Genomic DNA, 11,333 nt, shown 5'->3' with positions numbered 1-11,333 from the left:
CATAAATGATGTTGCACTCTCCATCATTTGTCAGCAGTCCTGGCTCACTGGAGAGGTCCCTGAAGACTGGAAGCTGCCAATGAGGTGACCATCCACAAGAAGGGTCAGAAGGAGGACCATGGAAATTACAGACCTGTTAGCCTGACCTCAGTGCCAGGCAAGATTATGAACCAGATCATTGCAGGGCACCTACAGGATGGTCAGGGGCTCAGATCCAGCCAGCACAGATTTAGGAGGGGCAGATCCAACCTGATCTCTTTTTATGAGCAAGTGATGGCCTAGTGGATGTGGGGCAGGCTGTGGTTGTAGTCTACCTGGACTTCAGCAAGGCATTTAACACTGCCATAGCAAACTCCTGGCCAAGCTGGCACCTCGTGACTTGGACAGGAGCACTCTGTGCTGAGTTAAGAACTGGCTGGCTGGCCATGAGCCAGCAGTGTGCCCAGGTGGCCAAGAAGGCCAATGGCATCCTGGCCTGTATCAGGAACAGTGTAGCCAGCAGGAGCAGGGCAGTTCTTCTGCCCCTGTACTCAGCACTGGTTAGGCCACACCTTGAGTGCTGTGTCCAGTTCTGGGCCCCTCAGGTTAAGAAAGATGTTGAGGTGCTGGAACATGTCCAGAGAAGGGCAGCAAGGCTGGTGAGGAGGCTGGAGCACAGCTCTGTGAGGAGAGGCTGAGGGAGCTGGAGGTGTTCAGCCTGGAGAATAGGAGGCTCAGGACAGACCTCATTGCTCTCTACAACTACATGAAAGGAGGTTGTAGCCAGGTGGAGTTGGTCTCTTATGCCTGGCAACCAGTGACAGAACAAGAGGAGACAGCCTCAAGCTGTACCAGGACAGGCTCAGGCTGGATGTTAGGGAGAAGTTCTTCACAGCAAGAGTGATTGGCATTGGAATGAGCTGCCCAGGGAGTGGTGGAGTTCCCATCCCTGGAGGTGTTTAAAAGGAGGCTGGATGAGGCACTTATCATAGAATCAGCCAGGTTGGAAGAGACCTCCAAAATCATCCAGTCCAACCTATCACCCAGCCCTACCCAATCAACTAGACCATGGCACTAAGTGCCTCATCCAGGCTTTTCTTGAACACCTCCAGAGACAGCAGCTCTGCCACCTCCCTGGGCAGCCCATTCCAATGCCAATCACTCTCTCTGCCAACAACTTCCTCCTAACATCCAGCCTATACCTCCCCCAGCACAACTTGAGACTGTGTCCCCTTGTTCTGCTGCTGGTTGCCTGGGAGAAGAAACTGATCCCCACCTGGCTACAGCCTCCCTTCAGGTAGTTATAGACAGCAACCAGGACATTAGTGCCATGGTTTAGTTAATTAGAAGGTGTCAGGTGACAGGTTGGACTTAATTCTGTGATTCTGTGCTATAGGAAGGGATTCCCTTTAATAAAGAATCAGCTTGGAGCAGGATATTGCCTGTTGCCTTGCCTACCGAGTTGTTGCTGCGAGTATTACAGGCAGGCTGTATAGAGAAGCTAATGCTGCCTGCATGGGCTGGCATTAGCAATTAGTGTCTTTGTTTTGCTCTTTCAGTGCCTTCTCACATGTAGGGCAGATTCAGAAGCCCCAAATCAGGAAGCTGAATTCTTACTTTGAGACAAAATTCCTGTAAGTCTGACAGAAAAATGAGCGAGAGAGCCAATGGTATCCTGGATGCATCAAGAAAATCTTGTAAAACATGTCTAGAGAGCTTCTTCTCCCTTTCTACTCTGCCCTGGTGAGACCACACCTGGAATGCTGTGACCAGTTTTAGGCTCCTCAGTTCAGGAGAGACAGGGACCTGCTGGAAAGATCCAGCAGAGAGCCACGAGGATGACTGGGGGACTTGAGTATCTCCACTGTGGAAAGAAATTGAGAGCCCTGGGGCTGTTCAGTCTGGAGAAGAGAATGCTGAGGGAGTCTGGTCAATGTCTATCAATATCTGACGTGTGGGTGTCAAGTGGAGGGGGACAAGCTCTTTTTGGTGGTGCACAGCAATAAGCCAAGGAGCAATAAGCCAAGGAGCAATGGATACAAAGTGGAACAGAGAAGTTTTCACCTTCACATGAGGAGAAACTTCTTTACAGTGAAGGTGTCAGAGCCCTGGAGCAGGCTGCCCAGAGAGGTTGTGGAATCTCCTTCTCTGGAGGCTTTCCAAACCCACCTGGATACATTCCTGTGTGGACTGCCCTGAGTGATCCTGCTTTTAATAGAGTGGTTGGAGTGGATGATCTCTGGAGGTGCCTTCAAAGCTCTAACATTCTGTGATCCTGTGATAATAAAAATCACAGGGTAGCAGACATAGCTTCACTGATAGATGGTTTTGTTGTATTTGATGAGACACAATTAGGAACCCATTTGGCAGAAACCCTTCACCCTCCACATAAGGCAGTCATAAAATATTACAGTCAGCAAAAATCCATAGCAAATGCTTTAATGATGAACTCACATCTTATATATGCAGCTAACCCTCCAATCTTCCTCACTGGGGGTCCGTGTGTGTTAATAATGCCCTCAGTAACTGTGTGTGACACTCAGTAACCAGGATGCAGAAGGTTTTTAATCTTTGTCACTTACTCAAATATTTCATTTTAGGAGTCAGCCATGGAAATCAGCTGGTGTTTCTCTGGAGTCAAGCTGTACTGCACCTTGCAGCTTATCTTCAGTTGAGCTGAGCAGCATCTGCAGAAAGACAGATTATAGTTTTATTTATTTATTTATTTATAAAAATATTATTTTACTTAATTTTATTTTGTTCCTTGTTCTTCATTTTGCTTTCTTGTAGCCCCTTTCAGATACTGGAAGGCCACAAGAAGGTCTCCAAACTGAACACCCCCAACTCTTTCAGCCTGTCCTTGTAGGAGAGAAGCTCCAACCCTCTGATCACAGAATTACAGCATTGTCAGGGCTTGAAGTGACCTCAAGGATCATCCAGTTCCAACCTTCCTGCCATGGGCAGGGACACCTCATACTAGAGCAGGTTGCCCACAGCCACATCCAGCCTGGCCTTAAAAAACCCAGGGATGAAGCTTCCACCACTTCCCTGGGCAACCTGTGCTAGCATCTCACTACCTTCATGCTGAAGATTTTATTTCCTAACATCTGATCTAAATCTGCCCTGCTCTAGCTTAGATCCATTCCCCTCAGTCCTATCACTGCCTGACACCCTAAGAAGTCCCTCCACAGCTTTCTTCAGATACTGGAAGGCCACAAGAAGGTCTCCTCAGAGCCTTCTCCTCTCCAGACTGAACAGTCCCAACTATCTCCACCTGTCCCCACAGCAGAGCAGCTCCAGCCCTCAGACCATCCTTATGGCCCTTCTCTGGACACGTTCCAGCACCCCCAGATCTTTCCTGTCACAGAGACTCCAGAACCAGATGCAGTACTCCAGGTGGGGTCTCACCAGAGCGGTGTAGGGGGGCAGAATACAGGGCTGCATACAGCAGCTGCTTAGAGTCCAGCAACTGCAGACATAATGTGATCCACCAGCTGCTGTTTTGTGTAGTCTCTGGTTAGAGCAGTGCTTCATTTCATGGTTGTATGACACTCTTGTGATGCACTTGTTGCTCACTTCCATGCTTGGCTTCTGATGTATGGCACCAGCCCACCCAACTAGGTCTGGTCCAGCTTTCTGTTTGATACACTTTGCTGTTCACAGTGGCTCCTAACTTGTTATTTCATTCATACCTAGGATCCAGTAGACAGTTTTCCTCAATTGTGGTCTCACAAGGAGGACTCTACAGAGATGCTCTTTATGGACAGAACTCATCAGTTTGAACACTTTGACTCCCAGAACGGTCCTAAACATTCTGCTTGATCTGACAAAGGCATTCTTGCCTTATAGCTTTGGTTATCTCTCTTCAGGTAGAAGAGATCAATAAAGGAGAGAAAAATCCTTCATCAAATGAATTTCTCATTCACAAAGCTTAAATGAGGTTTGTGGAGATGAGATCAAGTGTGAACCCCGCTCTGTCTCTACCTTGTGAGCCCATGGTTTGGTGCATATCTTGCAGTTCTCCAGTTGTGATGACAGTGATAAAATGGTTTCTCTTTCACCACCTGGATGTGTAAGACAACTCCTTTCCCCTTCTTTGCTGCTTCACTTCTGCATGGCAATCTTTGTGTACCATCTCTGTGCTAGTTTGAAGCTAGCTAGAATGTTTTGGTGAGAAGGACTAGATCATAGGCTGTGAAATCAAAACAAGAGTGATGTCTACTTCCCTCATAGGCTTGCTGAGATGTAGAAAAACATAAGTCAAAACACAGATAACACATTTGGCACCACTCTTGTTTGGGCTGCTGGCTGAGCTGCATCTCTCTAACCTCACCCTCCAGTTTGGACTAACCCACTTTGCTTCCTAACCCCCTGGCAGAACCTCCATTCTTCCTTGGGACTGGGGTAAGGTTGAGAGGGGTAGGGAGAAGGTGAAGGGGTGGTTTGAGAGCCCCTCCTGGGGACTCAGGTTTCTGGGAGGGCTGTTGTGTTTCTGTATTACCTTTTAGTTTGTATATTTCTGTATATATCTGTACATACTGTAAATATCTGCTTGTATATTTGTGCGAGAAGCTTCATTCATATTTCCAGAGCTGTCTGAGTCTAGTCTGGGTGATTTCTAAAGTGGCAGGGTGGGGAACACCCAAACCATCACAATCCCTTGATGTGTTTGCAGCATGACAGTGATACTCTTCCATAGAAAGGTAAACCACAACTACTACTCAGCAAATAAAATTAAGTTCTAGATTGGCTAGATACAAGCCAAAATGTTATTGCAGAAACTTCTACAGACTCTTGGGAATAACAGAATGGTCTGGGCTGGAAGGGATCTCCAAAGATCATCCAGTCCAACCCCCTCTGCAGTCAGCAGGGACATCCTCAACTAGACCAGGTTGCCCACAGCCCTGTCCAGACTCACCTTAAATAGCTTCACGGATGGGCCCACAACCACCTCACTGGGCAACCTGTTCCACTACCTTCATGGCGCAGAACTTGTTCCTCACATCCAATCTCTATCTGCTCTGCTCTAGTTTGAAGCCATTGCCTCTTGTACCAGCTTGTCCACTTCAAAACATATTATCTTCTATCATTGGAGCACTGTGTGGTACCGAATCTCTGAAAAGATTGAGAAGACAGCTGTGCAGATGCACCTGGCTGAACTCTCATCCCATTCATTATCTTTTATGTCATATTGTGTCATCTTTTATTCATTTTGTCACTAGTTAACTTTCCCCTCCTATTTAATTGTTCATTATAAAGAGTTTTTTGCCCCCCCCTAGCCTGTGGTAGCTTTTGTTGCCCTCCTGTGAACCTATTCTGTTTTCCATTGTGGTTATTTTTCTTCTTCCACAAGTAATTGACCATGAATGAGTATGGGATCAAGATGAGGAATAATGATGTAATAGCTTCAGCATTCTTCTATGTTATAAAACCTAATGGTTATCACTAATGTTCATAAATACATCTTTAGATTCATTTTTTTAAGAGGTAAAAGGAGGCAGGAGGTGGGCAGGCAGGTGCTAACAGAAATAACTTCACCAGAGATAATATTCTGTCTCACCTTGCTGCCTTTTTATCTCATTTTTGATGTTCATATGCTGCTCCTATGATTATTTTATTTTTTGCTGTATGATTACTACTAGGTCCAAGTGAGATCATTTCTGGAATTTAGCAGGTCACAGGTGAGAAAACATGGATTAGCCTGAATTTTCCTTCCAATGTCTGAAGTGGGCTACAAGAAAGCTGGGGAAGGGCTTCTAAGGGTGTCAGGTAGTGATAGGACTGGGGGGAATGGATCCAAGCTAGAGGAGGGCAGATTTAGATTAGACATTAAGAAGAAGTTCTTCAGCATGAGGGCAGTGAGAAACTGGCACAGGTTGCCCAGGGAGGTGGTGGAAGCTTCATCTCTGGATGCTTTTAAGACCAGGCTGGATATGGCTGTGGGCAACCTGATCCCATGGCAGGGAGGCTGGAACTGGATGATCCTTCCAACCTTGACAATTCTGTGTTTCTGTGATTCCTCTGTCTTGCCATTTCCCACAGCACCACACGGTCTCCATGCAGCATTCTTTACAACCAAACTCATTCCTGCTTCTGTTTGTCGAGGAGAGCTCCTGTGCAGAGAGGTAGAGGTCTCACTTCTCACTGATTTCTGTTTGACAAATTCTTCATCAACAAACCAAATGAGTTATTGAGAAACATTTGTGGCATGCAATCAAAGTGTCCCAAAGAAGAGCTTTTTATCTTCCTATAAATACAAATTCATTTCTAGCTTTGGAAGTCTAATTTGAAAACAATTCAGTGCTTTACTGTTTAATTCTCTTGTGCTGTTGGTCTGGGAGACTTGAAAGCTGCAACAGAAATAAGGTAATAAAAGCAGACAATGACTTTGGTTATCATAAATATTTGTGTCTGACTGGTTTCATTTTAGCTGGCTGAAGAAATATAACTTGCTGAAGGCGGTTACCTTTGTTCAAAGCCAACTGAGACAGCACCAGCAGTCAGTAATTACAGCCACACAGTTTTCAGGAGACTCCATCTTCACCAGGCCTGTCGTCTTGTGTCCCCGTTTGTAACACTGTTCATTATATTCAACCTGCTGCCGTCACTCCGGAGCTTTCAAAAGGTATTCTGGGGGCTCTTGGTGCTGCAGGACACGGATAATGAAACAGTTAGACGTGACTTGTGTGGTAATCAGCTCACCTAACTTTCATTTGGCTTGAAAAGTAGACTTAATAAAAGCAAGAGTAAAAAGCATTTTGTGCTTTTAATAAGGAGTCTCATGTGGTACAACCTGCTGTTCCCCATTGTGTGCCTCTTCTCACCGCTTCCTTTTGAGGCACCTAGCAGAAGAGAAGCAGTGAATGTCTCTTAATCTTCAAGCTTTTTTGAAAAACTGCAGTGGTAATCAATGCTACTGATCAGTAATTTCCAACTGCAGTAAGAGTAACTTAAAGTTTTTACTTCTGCATCTTAGGTTTTATAAGGGTAATTATTTTTTTTTGCTGGTAAAGGTAGTCTTGTTCATCAAAATCAAACCCCAGATGTCTACACCCACCAGAACAACACATCTGTTTAATCCCTTCATAGAAGACTTGTTTTCAGTATCCAATTAAGAGCTGGTAAAAGCCCATTTACCCTTGCAGTGTCTCCAGTTGGCCTACAAAGGAGCTAAAGGAGCTTGTGCTGCTCTGCCTGTGGCAGAACAGAGCCACGCTCCACATAAGGCTTTAGAAATTCCTAGAAGTATAATGAATGGAGACGAGATCAAACAATGTAACCTGAGACCTGGGAGTGACAAGAGCACTGAAAAACAGCTTCCTAATGTAAACCAGTGCTCTCTGTTGTACCATCATGTTTTTCTGACTAGACAGTCCTTGCTAAAGGTGATCCATAGTGTAGCTCTAGCGTAGCCACATCCTCGCTGCTGCAGAGCTGGATCACCACGTGCACTGCAGCACGGGTGAGAGGTGGCATCCCAAGCTGAGAGTGAGATGGGGAAGCAGCCTTGATAGGCACTCCTAGATAGAAATATGATTTCTGAAGCTGTATGCATGATGGTAACAGCCCAGCTATGAAGAAGAGCAGCCCTATCCCCCAAAATGTGCATCCGTTTTTAGTGGAATAGAACCATAGAATGGTCTGGGCTGGAAGGGATCTTCAAAGCTCACCCAGTCCAACCCCCTCCACACTCGGCAGGGACATCCTCAACTAGACCAGGTTGCCTACAGCCCTGTCCAGGCTCACCTTGCATAGCTTCAGGGACAGAGCCCCAAACACCTCCCTGGGCAACTTGTTCCACTGTTCCAGCACCTTCATGGTGCAGAACCTGTTCCTAACATCCAATTTCAATCTGCTCTGATCTAATTTGAAGCCATTGTCCTCATCCTGTCCCTGCAGGCCTTCACAAACAGTCTCTCTGCAGTCTTCTTGTAGCCCCCTTCAAGTACTGGCAGGTTTCTCTTAAGTTTCCTTGGAGCCTTCTCTTCTCCAGGCTGAACAACTCCAGCTTCAATAAATGCAGGTATGGCTGATGTGATTGCATGAAATGGGAGCTGGCTGACAAATGCCTGCTTCATTCTGTAGCAGGTACTGTTGGTCAGTTGTGGGAAACACTTGCAGGGACGGGCAGCTGCCTGCCTTTCCCGTTGCTTACAGACGCCTGTGTTTTGGTGCACAGCACCCCCTAGATCTTTTGGCATTTGTTCTGGGTGCAGAACCAGAGATGCACCACCAGAACTACTCCTTTCCAACCCTGTTAAATGATGATTTTAACTGCTCACCTTGTCACAGCTAGTAATAAAGAATCAAGTTCCCTATAAAGTTCAGGTGTGTTCTGCACCACTTCCTACTTAGTGTCCTAGACTCTACCTCCAAGCTGAAACTGATGCAACACTCTGCTGCTCATGATTTTAATGGCCACATTAGATGATAGAATTACTAACCACCATCTTGCTTTGTCAGTTCTTGATGGATTGGTTCAAGTAGTTGTGTCAATACCTTGTTGTGTCAATGTCTTTTCAGCTCTGCAATATCTGAATTTCAAGCGTGCTTACCTTTGGGGAAGGCATAGGTGTGGAAGGCATAGGTGTGGAAGACAGATAACTTCATGACTGTGCAAAAGATATAGCCTTCATATGTTTATAAATGTCCAGAGAGGGAACTGAAGGCATCTGGTGATGGCTTTAGACAAGAGCTGGCCCAAAATATTTATAATAATTACGATCTTAAATATTTGAGTGGAATTTATTGCTTAAGGGGAGACCTGGAATAAGAGCCTTGATTACGCTCTTTGGAACACACAAATCTCTTTTAGCTCCTGTCCAACACCTCTGAAAGCCTCTTACCTCTCATCTCTTTCCCATTTGTAACCTCCAAGACTTCCTAAACTCCTTTCAGCTGCACTCACACCTGACTACCCACTGCCCTCTTTAAAATCCTGCTCCCTCTTCTCACAGCCTGTTCTGCAGCCCTGACTAAAGCAGATTTCCCCTTCCCTACCGAAAAGCCTTGAACTGCCTCTGACTTAGTTCTTAGCAAGTCAGTGGAGCTCAGCCATGCCTTGGCAGGTCTTTAACCACTTCTCCTTGCTTTGACCTCCTGTTCTTGCTCTGCAGTTGTCATAGCTGCAGCAGGCACTGGTCTGTTTTCACTAGGCTGTGTTTGAGCTGCTCAAAGCAGTATCTACCCTTCTTCCTAATTACAGGAAGTTAAGTATGAGTCCTTGGCTTGTGTACTGACCAATGAATGCTATCATGCATGTTTTCCACAGCTAAGAATGCTTCTCCTGAGTACACTTTTGAGAAAGGTCACTGTAATGGGAAATAGTTCACTGAAGTCAGTGACACAAATCCAAGATTAAACCAATGCCTTACATAGCAGATGAAAAAACCCCAAAACAGCAGGAAAAATGATCAGGGTGTTTGCAGGATATGCCTCCTGCATGTTGCTAAAGCTTTATACTACTTAGACCAGCCTGATATGACTGCTACTCTACAGCTGTGATTGGCTACTCTTGCTGCACCTGTTGGTTGGTGGTGATCAATACTTCTGTGTTCTTGTGTGCTCCTATGTCAAAAAGGACAGAACAGTGTTAGACTAAATCACAGAATTGGCAGGACTAGAAGGGACCTCAGTGCCAGGCAAGCTGATGGAACAGGTCATCTTCAGTGCCATCACAAGGCACCTATGGGATGGCCAACAGATCAAGCCCAGCTAGAATGGGTTTAGGAAGATCAGATCCTGTCTGACCAACTTGTTCTCCTTTCATGATCAGGTTACCTGCCTGGTGAATGTGGGGAAGGCTGTGGATATATCACAGGATATTAGGGGATAGAAGGGACTCAAGGAGATTATTGAGTCCAATCCCCCTGCCAGAGCAGGACCATGCAATCTAGTGCAGATCATAGAGGAACACATCCAGAGAGGCCTTGAAAGTCTCCAGAGAAGGAGACTCCCCAGCCTCCCTGGGGAGCCTGTTCCAGTGCTCTGTGACCCTTAGAGTCAAGAAGTCCCCCTTGTGTTGAGGTGGAACCTCCTGTGCTGCAACTTACACTCATTGCTCCTTGTCCTATCCCAGGGAGCAAGTGAGCAGAGCCTGTCCCCCCACTCCGAACCAGCCCTCAGATGTTTCTAACTATTTACTAAATCCTCTCTCAGTCTTCTCTTCTCCAGACTAAACAGCCCCAGATCCCTCAGCCTCTCTGCATAAGCCATGCCCTCCAGTTCCTTAATCATCCTTGTAGCTCTCTGCTGGACCCTCCCCAGCAGATCCCTGTCCCTCTTCAACTGGGGAGCCCAAAATGAGGTCTCACCAGGGCAGAGTAGAAGGGAAGGAGACCCATCTGCTGGATGCACTCTTCCTAATACACCCCAGGATCCCATCGGCCTTTTTGGCCACAAGGGCACATTGCTGTGCCATAGTTAACTCATTATCCACCAGCACTCCCAGGTCCCTCTCTACAGAGCTGCTCTCCAGCAGATCACCTCCCAAGCTGTACTGGTGCAGCACTCCCAGGTCCCTCTCTACAGAGCTGCTCTCCAGCAGATCACCTCCCAAGCTGTACTGGTGCAGGACTCCGCACTTGTCATTTTTGAACCTCATTTGGTTCCTCTGTGCCCAGCTCTCAGTCTGTCCACATCTCACTGGATTGCCACGCAGCCTTCAGCTGTATCAGCCAAGCCTCTCAGTTTGGAGTCATCAGCAAACTTGCTGAGCAGACTCTGTCTGTCTGTCTGTCCCCTCATCAATGTCATTGATGAAGATGTTGAACAGGACTGGACCCAGCACTGATCCCTGGGGGACTCCACTGGTTACAGCTCTCCAGCTGGACCTAGCACCACTGATCACCACTCTCTGAACTGTATCTTGTAACCAGTTCCTAACCCACCTCACTGTCTGCTCTTCCATCCCACACTTGCTGAGCTTGCTCACTAGAATCTCATGGGAGACAGTGTCAAAGGCCTTGCTAAGGTCAAGGTAGACTGCATCCACTGCTCTCCCTGAATCTACCCATTCAGTTATGGCATCATAAAATGCTATCAGGTTAGTCAAGCATGACTCCCTCTTGGTAAATCCATGCTGACTACTCTTGGTAACCTTCTTCTCTTCCAAGTGCCTGGAGATGCTCTCCAGGAGGATCCACTCCATCATTTTTCCAGGGATGGAGGCGAGGCTGAGTGGTCTGTTGTTCCCTGGAACCTCTTCCCTGCCCTTTTTGAAGGCTGGAGTGACATTGGCTCTCCTTCGGTTCTCAGGCACCTCTCTGTCTGCCATGATTTACCAAAACTGCTGGAGAATGGCAGAGAGATAACATCAGGCAGCTCTCTCAGCACCCTTGGGTGCATCCCATCAG

General features: G+C 46.7%; 1 long non-coding RNA gene across 3 annotated transcripts; it reads right to left on the bottom strand.

Annotated features, from left to right (window-relative positions):
* Nucleotides 1–2,581: 2,581 nt before the first annotated feature.
* On the bottom strand, nt 2,582–7,831 carry LOC135177859 (uncharacterized). 3 transcript variants are annotated; one of them, XR_010303202.1, is made up of 4 exons: nt 7,726–7,831; nt 6,773–6,821; nt 6,446–6,625; nt 2,582–2,666 (listed from the first exon to the last, which is right to left on the bottom strand). It is a non-coding gene; the product is annotated as an uncharacterized LOC135177859 (long non-coding RNA). The 3 variants fall into 3 exon arrangements; XR_010303201.1 differs by lacking the exon at nt 2,582–2,666 and adding an exon at nt 5,273–6,329; XR_010303200.1 differs by lacking the exon at nt 2,582–2,666 and having other exon boundaries at nt 5,273–6,625.
* Nucleotides 7,832–11,333: the final 3,502 nt, after the last annotated feature.

Source organism: Pogoniulus pusillus, chromosome 8 (assembly GCF_015220805.1).
Source record: "Pogoniulus pusillus isolate bPogPus1 chromosome 8, bPogPus1.pri, whole genome shotgun sequence".
Classification (NCBI taxonomy): Eukaryota; Metazoa; Chordata; class Aves; order Piciformes; family Lybiidae; genus Pogoniulus; species Pogoniulus pusillus.
The sequence above is the reverse complement of the archived record's forward strand: the minus strand, read 5'-3'. Positions and strand labels throughout refer to the sequence as shown.